This window comes from Triturus cristatus, chromosome 4_2 (genome assembly GCF_964204655.1).
Source record: "Triturus cristatus chromosome 4_2, aTriCri1.1, whole genome shotgun sequence".
Taxonomy (NCBI): Eukaryota; Metazoa; Chordata; class Amphibia; order Caudata; family Salamandridae; genus Triturus; species Triturus cristatus.
Window position 1 is genome coordinate 282,958,414 of NC_140586.1, and position 13,031 is coordinate 282,971,444.

A 13,031-nucleotide genomic window follows, 5' to 3' on the forward strand; every position below is an offset into this window, starting at 1 on the left:
GAAGCCCAACACCCGAGCAGCACCTGCACCAAAGGTGAGCCCTCCAGCATCTCCACGATCTGCGTGGGGCCCCTCTGCATTTTGCCACTCGACGCGCCTAACCGGTTGCTGGCCCGTTGGCTAGTGGCCATCTTGGCGACGAACTTCAAGAACTACACCGCTGGTCTGGTTGCTCCAGACTGGCCCTTGCTCCCCTCCAAAGGAGTAGTCCCTCTGACCTTGCTGGTCAGAGCCATCAGCTTATTTTGTTTTCCACAACAATTGCTTTTGCCAAGGCTTGTTTGCTTCGATCAAGTCGCCGACACCGCCGACAGCGAGAGCCTGCGTGGGACAGCTCGTGACCCGACTCCTAGACGTCGTCGACCTTCAGGGACCACGTGGCTGCAGAGACAAGCTGTACCTTTCCTCCTGTTTGCACCCGACATCGCCTGGTACCCACCTGGTGCCACGTTGGTCACTGGCTAGTGACTGTGAACACTGTCCCCTCTGCTTACAGGTCTTCTACAACTCCGATCCACCCTTGGATCCACCGCATCTCTTCCGGGCCGACCGCCTGCAGCACCTTTGTCTTCAGGCTCCATTGAACATATAGAAGAAACCCGACGCACTTCGAGACCTATGCACCCGCTTCCTGTGGGTGAGGTAAAGCTGGCACTCCGGTGCCCAAGTGTAGAGTATCATCTCTAGTGTCTGTGTTTCCAATCTTGAGTTCATAGTCCATCCGGAAGATCCTTTTTGCAGTAACTTTGTAACTTTTACGCACCCATTGAAAACCTATGGGAGCTCGCGTGTGACTATTTGCTCTGCACACGCAACCCGTGGACCTCCTGGTCACTAACTAAAGTTAGCTCCTTGTAGGCCCAGCGATTCTAGAGGCCCTAGGCCTTTTCCCTTTTCTGTTCGTGGTACTTATACCACTATTTTAGTATATGGTTCGAGTGGCCACCAGGGCCTATCCATATAAAGTGCAACTTCTGTGTATTCTAACGTATTCTTGTTTAACGATTTGTGCTCCTGTGCTCATAAACAGTCTAGGGGCTACTTTGAGAAATAAATACATATATATTTTGAATATATATCTGTGTGGTGTCCTTTCATTGGTATAAAAGGGGGTTACATTTGGTAAAACAGCCTGCTTCACACGCTTTAACGAGTTTAGCCTCAAAGACTGCTTAGCCTACGCTACCACTAGGGCAGCTAGTCCGAAAAGGTTGACTTACAACCACACCATAAGGGTTGCTTGGCATGGTACAAGGTGGTCACTTTAACTAGTGAACATCATATACCAGGCCAACTTCTCACAGACTGTGACCCGGAGGTGGTGCATTAGCACCCCTGTCTGGATTGTCCCCTCTGGCCTGCGGACCGCCAGCTCCATCTGGAGCCGGGTTGCTCATGGCACCTGTGTACGAGGGTGTAGGTGCGGTGGCGCAGTCCTGACGCTAGGTTCCTGTAAGTAGGCTTGAGCGCCGGTCCCTTACCACATGTGGCTTATTGTTCTCTTGGCCCAGTCCTCCTGCTCCTCTGGTAGCGGGTGACACCCTTCTTGCCCACGTGGGGAAGTGCCCTGGTGAATGTGCTAGCTCTGTTGCTGGTGGTATGCCTGGCTGGTTGTCCCCCGGGTTGTGAAGATAAACTCTATGGCTGCTCTGTGTGTTGGAGGCCTGCTGGCCTGGGCAGGTATCTGGGCCCCTCAGAGAGACGTTGTGCTTCTGGCTCGCCTGACTGCCGGCAGGTGGGGAAGGCAGAGACTTCGTGGGGAACACTCTTGCTCACTGGAGCTGTGCCCCAATGCGGGCAGCCTGCAATACCGCTATGCGCCACTGCGGGGGGGAAACCCTTTTGGGCCTGCCACTCACCGGTGACTTCTTCGTCCTCAGAACACACCGCTGGCTTGAGCTCGCTCCCGCTGCTCCGGGGAGGCGTGCGGGCGGGTGAAGGGCACAGCGGAGATTATGGCACTGATGCAGGTGTGGGTCACAGCAGCGGCAGCAGTGTAGGACAAATGACACGTCCCTGGGCTGCCGACGACGTCGCATTCGAGCGCTGGCCGAGCGCCTCATCGCGCACCAGAATGGAGCGGGCGAATGGGCTCTGCAAGCTCGCAGCAGGACAGTGACCTGGAGGCCGTGCACGTTTCGATTGTGACCGTCCTCGTCGCCGATGTAGCGCAGCAGGGCCTGATGACTAGAAGGCCACAGCAGCGCTGGAAAGGAGGTACACGGAGGCAGTTTACTAGTTACTAGCCGGAAGACCCCGAACCGTCTCCTGCCGTTTATTTATCCCCTCGGGTCGTGCCCGCCCCGAGGGGTGTATGCATGCGTGTGTGTGTGTTACAATGTAGAGGAGAGCCCGAGTGGCTCTCTCCACAAAGGAATCTGACTCGCTGGGGTTTGGAATTATCTGGGTACAGTTAATTGCTCCTATTCCTACCTTTTGGGTGACAACATGAGGATTTTGGTGTTTAACTCCCGAAAATTAATATGCCTTGGTAAATACTGTACTCTTTCCCCATGTTAAATTCCAGCAGGTTTGGTCTTCCAAAAGTTTAAAAAAAAGGGTACAGACTTGGTAATTGCCTGGGGCCACATGTATCAAACAATTTTGCATTCGCAAACAGTGTGAATCGGTAATTTCGGCCGTTTGTGAATGCAAAATAGACTTTCAAGATGTATGAAAGGCTTTGTAGTCACAGTTGTAGGTAATCGTAAAAATAACGATTATCTAAAATTGCAACTACAAATAGGGAATCGCAATTTCCGATTCCTTTAGCACATGTACCAAGCGTTTTCTACATGCAAACTATGCATTTATGAAAATGCTATTACCGTAAATTCTAAGTTGATGATAACGATGTCCAAATTATGAACAATGTATTTTTCAAAGTGTCATGTAGTGCCCACATGCACCTAGGGTATGTGTGTGCTTTACATGCACACATTTTATTTTTTGGGGTGCTTCAGGGGGGCCTTAGGCTTCCAGCACCCTTGGTTTTGCATTACCTAATTTGTGATTACCAATTAGGTAAACGCAAATTAGCTAATGCAAAACCATCCGCAATTATGAGCCCATAGGAAGGAATGGAGTAGTATTACCTAATTGTGATGAACTATTTACAGAATCATTATTTGGTAATATTAAGGAACCGCTAAATCGTTGGTGATTCCTTCTGTACGTAGCATTTTGCGATTACCAAATAGCAATTCGGTACAAATCACTATTTGGCAATCACAAAATGTTTTTTGATACATGTGGCCCCTAGTGTGGTACACTGCGCAATTCTGACTTCTGACCCCTGCGCAAACAGGTGTTTGCACCTGGGTACAAAAACTCTGAACTCTGAATCAGTTAAAATGAGGGTAAAAATGTACTAACAATAAGGAAAAATGTAAGCCAGTGACATTTTTCATATTGAATGTAAGGTCCAATAGAATTAATGAAGGTTAACATAACTACTTATGTTTATTAAATCGCTTTGCCCCTTTTTTAAATCATTGTTTGCTTCTCCCTATGCTTTATCAATATATTTATTGTTGATGTAAATAATAGGGGAACCGTTAAATAATGATTGCTTATGGCATTTAGGTACTCAATGATGTGCTGTGCTGTGTAATTTAGGGGCTCAATGCTGTGCTGTTTTTGGTACTGTAGTCTCCTCTTCAAATAAATACATAATTTAGCATTTAATACAAAGAGAAATGATTAATGTTCCCCTGGCATAACATATCAATGCCCTATTAAAAAAAATGGCGAAATGTCAAATAGACATTTATAAATGTCGTTTTTTAAAATAATCATGCAGTTATTATGGAACTTCAGCATTGTTGATTGCTGTGATGTCATCAGGGTTACAGTCATGTGACAACCATTCCTGAAACGTTTTGCGGTCAAACGTTTTGCGGTCAAACGTTATATGACATCACTTCCTGTGGTGCCATTGAGGTCAACATTTGAGATGTCTGACATTTTGGTGAATGGCCATGGCCTCGCTTTCTAAGGACTGGAATGAAGACGCAGCTCTGCCTATGATTACAATTTAGGGTAAACAGTTGGCAGAGGTAGAGGAAGTTCTCAAAGGTCCGATGGGTGAGAGAATTGGGAAGCTAATACAGACTGCCCACGAGTGTAGTATATATGAGTAAGGAGCCTGCAATTGAGTTATTGTGTAGTGATATAAGGCAGGATGCATAAGATGTGGGTTTTGTATGGAGAGGGGGTCTGCAGCAGGCATCAACCGGGTGATATATAACCTCAGGGTATCTATGCAAAGGGATGTAAGAGAAAAGCCAGAGAGTTGTTGGCTGTAATGTGAATAAATGATGTTTACATCTTTTCTTAAAGAGTGTTGCGAACAATGCTTGGCTGATTTGGGTTGGCAGGGAGTTCCAAATCCTGGGGGCCTTGTCAGAAACGCAGCACTTGGATAGTTTCTTAAAGTGTGGTGTTTCAGGTTGATTTTGCTTCTCAGTGATCTAAAAGCACTGAAGCCTGTAAGTTTCCATGGTTGATAAAAGAGAGGGTTCATAACAAGGACTTTATACGTGACGCAAGTTGTCTTGAAGGTGCAATGGAAACCATTTAAGGTTAGACTAGAGACCCTCGAGCTGAACGGTATGGCCCCAGGGAGGGGGACATCAGAAACAGCGCTATACTGACTTCACTGCTTGGAGGATACTGTTGTGCTACCTCTGACCTAATGAGCATCCCAAATTTGGAGTTTTAGGGTATTGCAAAGCAGGGAGCCCGCCGTATACAAGTGAAACGCCTGCGGGGAGGAAGTGGGAGGGGGGGTCTTTGGGGGTAGGGCAGCCGGGCCCGTGGAGGGAATTCCGTGGGGCGGAAAGGCGGGGCGGGGGAGGGGCAGTGTGGGGGATACTAAAAACCGGAATATGGATAATTGGAGGTAAGTAAACAATTAAATAAATAAAACGAATTTCGTAGCGCGCCCTGCATCGCAAAATGTAGGGTGATGTAACCTCCACCCTGCCCCTCCCCCGCCCCACGGAACTCCCTCCACGGGCCGCGGCTGGGGTAGGGTGTTTAAAATCCAGAACAAGGACACATGCAGCTGGACCAGAATTGAACACCAATAGACATGCGCCCAGGGGGGTGGGCTGGGAGGAGAGAGACATTGTGTGAATAGCAGGGATTTCTATACCACTGTACCTACTATTATATCAGCTGTATAGCGACTTGATAAATCATACTCCTGGTCAATGAAGCATAAAATGTATGGATGTCAACAGCAATGCTATGTCAAACCCAATAAAGTTTGATTAAAAAAAAAAATGGAAGCCATTTAAGGGATGTCAGTGCTCGGATGATTTGCTTCAATTTCTTCATTCCAGAAAGGAGCCAAGAGGCCCTTTGTAGGACTGTTCTGTTATATGCCGAGTGGGTATTAAACACAGTTTGAAAGGCACCTCTGTTACTGGAGCAGCTGGTCCTTCATCTACATACAGCACAGAACTTTGAACTAGGAAACTTACTAAAAAAATAAATATGGAATTTATATGTCGTTTTTGAGGATGGGAATGCACAAACGTATGCGTTTTGGCTTGATTAATTTGGTAAGAATAATTTCCAGTAAATTCATTGCATATATTGGGGTGCTAATTCTAAAACTGAAATTTGAATTCAAGAGGTGAAAGAGGTTCTGATGTACTGTGCAGAAAATGGCCTTTTCGTTTGTTGTATGTTGGAGAAACTACGAGACGGGTTCATAGCTTATGAACGTGAATAAATGTGATTTCAGGGGTTAAACAAAACAATGTCTATTGGCCAGACATTTTGAAAGGGAAACATACAATATCTCAATTAGAATTCTACCTTTTGCAAGTAGCTGACCATTTGAGGATGCAGCAGAAAGAGGAAACTTGAATAGCCTGAGGAATGCTGGATGGAACATTTGGCGACTGTTCAATCCAGTGGCCTGAATAAGCAACTAAACAACAAGTGTTACCTTGAATCAATTTTCATTTGTTTGGCAAGAGGCTGGATTAGACCTGCAGCATTCTATATGTTTATTTGAATTTACAAACTAAATGTTATTGCCATATAGCGGAGCAGGGTAGGGGAATACATTTTGTTGATAAAAAACTTCTTAGGATTGTTCACACCTATATCGAAAGATGATTGTGATCTATTAATTGTTTGACAATCTTTTCTCCCTCAGTAATAAATGTAATTCATCATTTACATGACATATTGTGAATTTTTTTGAAGTCAGAAATTGCTGCTGTTCAAAATTGCTCCAACTCTACCAGTGCTTAATTTGAGCAGGGGTGTGCCGGTGGGGCCCACTGCACTCATTTTTGGTGACCGGCACTTATTTTTCTTCATCAGATATTGACCGCAAGTGAAAGAGGTAAAACACACAAACGAGAAAGGAGGAGAAAATAAAGACTGAACAACAGTGACAACGGGAGAAAAGAGAGACCGGTAAGAGTGAGATCAGGGGGCAACAGTGTCTGGTAGTGGATTAAAGAGGCCTGATGTAAATTCAAGACTAAGCACCCAAGATATTTGGGCACTGGCACTCATTCTTTCACAAGTTGAACACTGGTCTCTACATATGTTGTCCAAGATAGGAGCAGTGGAGCTAACGCTAAGTGGTTTGAAATGGTAGACATTTAAGAGAGATCAGTTTGAAGGCGCTTTCCAGATGAAGAAGTACTGTGACCGAAACGTGTCTGGTCCCCTTGTAGAAGTAGACCTCACCAGGGCCTACCGGTGCTAGGGGTTCGCCCTTTTTTTTGTACTAGTCCTCAGACCAATAAAGAGAGATTGGCACGGAAGCTGTAATATCAAAAAGAAGTATTTATTAACCTTACATGAGGGAGACTGCGTCATACAGTACCCTCAGGCCACTGTAGGAGACAGTCTAAGGAGTACAGAGAGCAGGGGCCTTTTATACCCACACAGGGGCTCAAAAGGAAGCGGTACAAGTACACACGAGAAGAGTTACACACATAGATGGTCATACAGAAAATGCACAGTCAACAAGTAGGAGGAGTAATGAGTTGCTGACATCAGTTAGACCAGCCTGACAGTTACAGTCTAAGGCAGGTGCATGAGCAGCTACAGACTCTTCTGAGCATGGGCAAGGCTCTGGTTCAGTGCTGAAAGAGTTAACTATATCACATGACACAAGCAGAATACAAGGGCAGTCAACAGCGAAGAGGGAGAAAGCACAGGGCGAGCACATGGCTAACTAAAATGGCTGCCACAAACAAAATAGCTTCAGCCAATGCTAACAGCCATGGCGGCTAGTTTCCACACCCTTCCCAGGATTGTATGCTCTGCATGTCCTATCACAAGCATCACGCACAGAGATGGGCGATTGCGGTTATGTCGTGATATTTCAAATGCCATTGTGGCACTAGAGTGTATCAGGGATTTCGTTTCAGAAAGCCACATGGATGCACCTTCTCGAGCAGCCGTGTACCGGAGGGAGGACAGTGCCAGATTTATGCACCCACTGCACCAAATTTGTGAAGATGAAAAGTTGAGCTGGCCCTGTGAGGATCTGAACTTGTGACCTGCAGATTACAACTAATGTCAGCAGTGAATACTTCACTCACTGAGCCACCTTGCCTGTGTTACTCTAGTGTATACATTAATGGTATCTTATTTTATGAATTGCTTACTGCAACTGCTACTCTAAATTAAAGGTGTTAATATTCAATTTTCCTACCATGGACAAAATGAAGGTTGACTTGGCCCTTCCAAGATTTAAATTTGCAAATAGCAGATGACATCAGAAGTGTGCAGCAAGTGCCTAACTCACAGAGACTTTTTATAATAAAACGCTGATGCACGTAGTGGAAACTGTATGCTGATGCCAAGCTCTGCCAGCAGTACCCGTACGTGATGTATACTGTGGTCCCTGGTACCACCCATATGAGCTTCGAGGCAAATATGTCAATGTTTCAAGAAGCCTAAAGAGATCTGAGATTGTTCCAAGTCAGCATTGAGATGGCAGCCAGTTTCAGTTTTTTTTTTCTTTTTAGCAGTCTTTAGTTTTAGTTAGATTCCCTTCTATACATGCAGAATCAAACCAATGCCATTAAAAAACAGTATTAGCAGTATAAAACCTACACACACACACAAACACTTGCACGCTCACAAACACACATGCACAAACGCACACAACACGCCTGAGACATTGCGACAAGACTTGAGGTAGTAGGGAGTCCTTTGATTTGTACAAGTAGGTAGGTACTTGAATGCCTGTTGCTGGTAAAAGCAGGTTGTGGGTGGTAAGGTTCAGCACGATGGTAGCGAGTGCCCACAAATCATATGGCTAGCCTAAAACATTGCTGCTAGCCTATGAGTAGAAAGGAGTAGTCTGATGTTTCCTCCTTGAGTGGGCTTGACACAATGAAATTCAACTGCAGGAAAGAACAGGTTGAGGGTGACATCTTTACAATGCCAAGGCTCAGCCGGATGGTATAAAGAGCAGGGGTGCTGGGGAGGCTAGCCCAAGAAATTGCAACCAGCCTGGAAGTAGGGGTAGATTTTTCCCTAACATGTTGCAAGACAGCCCAAGGCAGGCAGTTCCGGATTACCAAATAGGCAAAGGAGGTACCGGCCTATGGACCCCACTCCTTTCAGGGGCCCGCGATAACGGATCAAAATAATATTGATCTGATCTTTAAAGAAAATCACAATCAAGCTTTCTTACATTTTTTCCAATTAATTTTTGTTTAATTGGCAGCATGCAGAAGGTAGAGATGCTGCCAAAAGTATAACATAATGCTAAATGAGCAAGAAAGGAAGTAAGTGACATGAGCTGTAGCCAGGCACCTTTTTTAAAGGCCAGGATGCTGCCTACTGCCATACACGTGCACCTCATGGGTAAGGAAGAAATTCGAAGAGCAATCGAGGTTGGCAACCTGAGCAGAAACAAGGCAGAAGGAAGACCATTCCCCAAGCCCCCCTCAAGAACCCAAAGGCTCTTAAAGTGGTACAGCACCAGTTAGCTGTGCCCTAGTCACCTCATGATTCAGACCCTAGCCAGACTGGCACCCTGCACTCATGAGGGTGAGACAAAGCCCTTCCTAGGGTATTGGCCTGGCAGCACAAGAGTGAATTGGTCCTTACGGTGTTACTCTTATGTCCTCAGCCCTTCATGCAAGCCCGATACTTTCCTTACACCCAGAGCCTTTCTGAATCCGGGCTTCAACAAGCAACGCATGCTGACTGAGTGTGCTGGGACAGTGGAGCCTTTGCTCACATTGTATATCCAAGAGCTCCTGCCTTCAGTGACGCATTAAACCCTGTGGAGGCCCCTAGGCAGTTGAAACTTCGCGACCCCCCTCGCAAATTATATCCTAATACGTTTTTAATTTTACCAACCGACAATTTTAACAAACCAATTTTATTACACAAAACGAAACATTTACAATTATTAGTGTTACTTGCTATAGGGTTTACTCAGCCTACTTTCATTAGCTCCTTTTTTGGTGTACATGCTCACACCACCCTACTGCTCCTCTGGCGGGGTTGGAGCTGTGTGGTTGCCTACATATTTTAGATCCCCTATCTGCCACCGGACTACCTGCAACACAGATAATCCGGATAAAATCCCTGACTCTTTTCCCTGCCTTTTCTAGCATAATAGAAATTGTAATGATATTTTGCGCACCTATCACTTACACTTCATCCTCTACCACACTGTTAGGTGTTTCTTCCAAGTCAGGAGAGGCTAAAGTATACACAAAAAATACATTTGAAACAGTATACAAAAAGTGACGGATGTAATCCCTGAATTAATCTCAGCCACTGTTAATTCATTTCTCTGGCTGCATCCAGTTTTGCACAACATGCCACCTCAATTTGAAACCAGCCATATGCAAGTATTTCTTTACCCTGCTCCAATGGGAAGGAACAATCTAGACCAAACTGACAGTCCAAGTCCTCCCTGAACCGGAGCACAAGTAACCAAGGACCAGTTTTACCCTAATTAGAGCTCAACAGCCAGGTATAGCTTGGTTCCAGTGACACAGTGTGCAGAGGGCCCAGGTCTGAGCATGCCCGTCCCACTTAGGGTGACATGCTAAAGTATATAAAGAATGATGAATGGAATGCCTGAATTAATCTCAGCCACTGCTAATTACTCTGGCCCGCATCCCAGTCCATCATTATTCTGCACACCATGGCACCTCAGTTTGGACACAGCAATATACAATTCAGTCTTGACCCTGCTTCAATGGGGGCAGTCTATACCAGTGTTTCCTAAACTGTGGGTCGCAACCCATCGGTGAGTCGTGAGCTGGTTTTTGGTGGGTTGCGAAAGACAGAGGAATAAATAAAGATTCTGTGTTTAACTTGTCACATTAGACAGTGATTCAAAAACAGAGGTCAAATGTCAGGCTGCTTTATTCTTTTAACATGGTGGTTATTGTTTACTTTTCTTTCTCTGACAGTAAACAAGAGGAGTTTTTGCAGTGAATTATGTGACAATGTAGGATGTTATTTTTTTGCAATGCACAACAAAATGAAAATACCTGTATGCTTCTAGCAGTTGTTAAAGCAAACATGAAGTATTGTTTCTTGTGATTCTAAGTGTGCTGGAAACAGAGATTGTAATAGGATCAAAACAAATCAATTTACTTGGGGATGCATAAATGATAACTATTCATAGAAATCAGATTTTCACACATTTTGATTTGTGTCCTATATAATTTTATCAGTAAAAAATGTATGTCTGTGCAAATGTAGTGGCCATTTCAATGGAAAATATGCTGTCTGTAAATGACAATACATTAACACACGAGGAACTACAAGGAACATTTGCAGCTGAGTGGTCTGGGAGAAACCGCCGAACAAGGTGTTGCACTTCAAGCTAATTCTGTAAGGAGAGTGCCCAGGCATGGAGAGACCTACAAGATACCACAAAGGGCCCGGGCCATGTCTACTGGGTGCAATACTGAATGACCCCCTACAGGCTAATGTGAGCAACACCACAAATGATTTGACCCCAGGAGGGTATATCACATGTGACAACAATTTGAAAAGCTATGGGACCTAGAGAGACACTTTTTGGTGGCTGGCAACCAAGTACTAGTCCAGCATAGTGAGACACCACCTCCGACACTTCAATGCAGGGGCGGCAGTGAGAAATAAACGGGGCCAATCTATTAAAGACCTTCTCTGTAGAGCTACACCTTCCAAAGTGAACACAAGCAGCTCTGGCAAGCATGATAAAGACGACACCACCAATAATGATCTGAACCTGCCGGCTGATACTGATGGCCACCCAGTCATGAGACAATTCCTGGAAGATCTTTTCAGGGGATTTAGAGAGGACTTTGTGACTCTACGTGAGTACTTGAGGCCATCTACGGGAGTGTTCAGCGTGTGGGGAAGAGCCCAGCAGGACTACAAACACCAGGAGGTAGAGGGGCAGCGTCAGCACCAGTGGCCCCTCCCTCCCGCACCGGACGTTTAAAATGACCTCGCGCCTCCCGCTTTGCGGGACGCGCAGCGTACTTGAGGCCATCTACGGGAGTGTTCAGCGTGTGGGGAAGAGCCCAGCAGGACTACAAACACCAGGAGGTAGAGGGGCAGCGTCAGCACCAGCGGCCCCTCCCTCCCGCACCGGACGTTTAAAACGACCAGGCGCCACCCGCTTCGCGGGACGCGCAGCGTACTTGAGGCCATCTACGGGAGTGTTCAGTGTGTGGGGAAGAGCCCAGCAGGACTACAAACACCAGGAGGTAGAGGGGCAGCGTCAGCACCGGCGGCCCCTCCCTCCCGCACCAGACGTTTAAAACGACCTCGCGCTTCCCGCTTCGCGGGACGCGCAGCGTACTTGAGGCCATCTACGGGAGTGTTCAGCGTGTGGGGAAGAGCCCAGCAGGACTACAAACACCAGGAGGTAGAGGGGCAGCGTCAGCACCAGCGGCCCCTCCCTCCCGTACCGGACGTTTAAAACCGCCTTCCCACTCCCGCCTCGCGGGACGCGCGCGGGCGGTGACGGGCTAAGCCCGGGCAAAGGGCGGGCCCTCTTAGGCCCTCAGAGGCCTGAGGAGGCTGGGCTGGGACAATCCCTCTTAAGCCTGTGTGCATATTGAGGCCATTCGTTTTGCAAGGGTATCACAGGATTACGTTTTTGTTGTTTGTAATTCATTCCTTGTTTGTGCTTCTGAGGGGGTTGTTTTATTAGTTACACCTAACCCATTAATATGGCTAAGGTGCATACCAAATTAGGCATGAGGGTGGCGGGTATGGGGACCCTTGATGGTTATCTGAAACAGGTAGAGTCAGTTGTGGCTAAGGAAATTGAATCAGATGAGCGAAGATTGTCTTTGGACCCAATTAGGCCAACAGTTTTTCCACCCTTATCCGTAGTGGAATCTGCCCTTATTGATGCTCCCTTGGACTGTTTGCATCCCCATGTGATTCCAAATGGGTCAGTGGTAGTAGATAGTCTTACGATCTCTCCCGCCCCTCTATCTGTAATTAGTGTGGCCCCTTCCCCTATGGCCACATGTACCAGGCAGCTGAGGGCCAGGCCGGACATAAAAACTATTCGTAGCAAGACTATTTCAGGGAAAAGGAAGGCCAAGAATACCCCACATGGTAGTCGGCAACAGGCAAAACTACCGAGAAATAGTTAACTTGCACCTGGGTCGGATCAAAGTGAAGTTAATGTTCCCCACCTAGATAACGAGGAGATGGAGGAGGGAAGAAACGATTGTATTAACTTAGATATTGAGAATATCAGTAGGGGATTCATGTCAGATTTTATTAAGATTTTGGACGAACGCCTTAGGTCACTTACATTGCCCTTAATGGCTAATCTGGAACGAATAGAGGACCGACTTAATGTAATCGAAAAACATCTTAATATTAAAGCTGTAAAGACTGGGCCAAGTACATCGGCAGCTCAGTAGTAGTTACAGCCTCAGTAAATAATTTATTGGACTCTATAATTACCCCATTTCAACAATCAGCACCCCTAGTGACCTCCCAGGGCATAGAACCAAGTATTCCTCCCCCAGTCCCAAAAGTTATCGATGTAA

General features: G+C 46.3%; 1 protein-coding gene across 1 annotated transcript in view; it reads left to right on the top strand.

The window, feature by feature from the left end:
* Positions 1 to 2,086: 2,086 nt before the first annotated feature.
* Positions 2,087 to 13,031, top strand: part of LOC146833641 (uncharacterized) — a 51,575-nt gene continuing 40,630 nt past the window's right edge. The window contains exons 1-2 of the transcript XR_014960606.1: positions 2,087 to 2,217; positions 6,346 to 6,441. The gene's annotated coding sequence lies outside the window, so the exon portion shown is untranslated. The remainder of the gene's footprint in view (positions 2,218 to 6,345; positions 6,442 to 13,031) is intronic.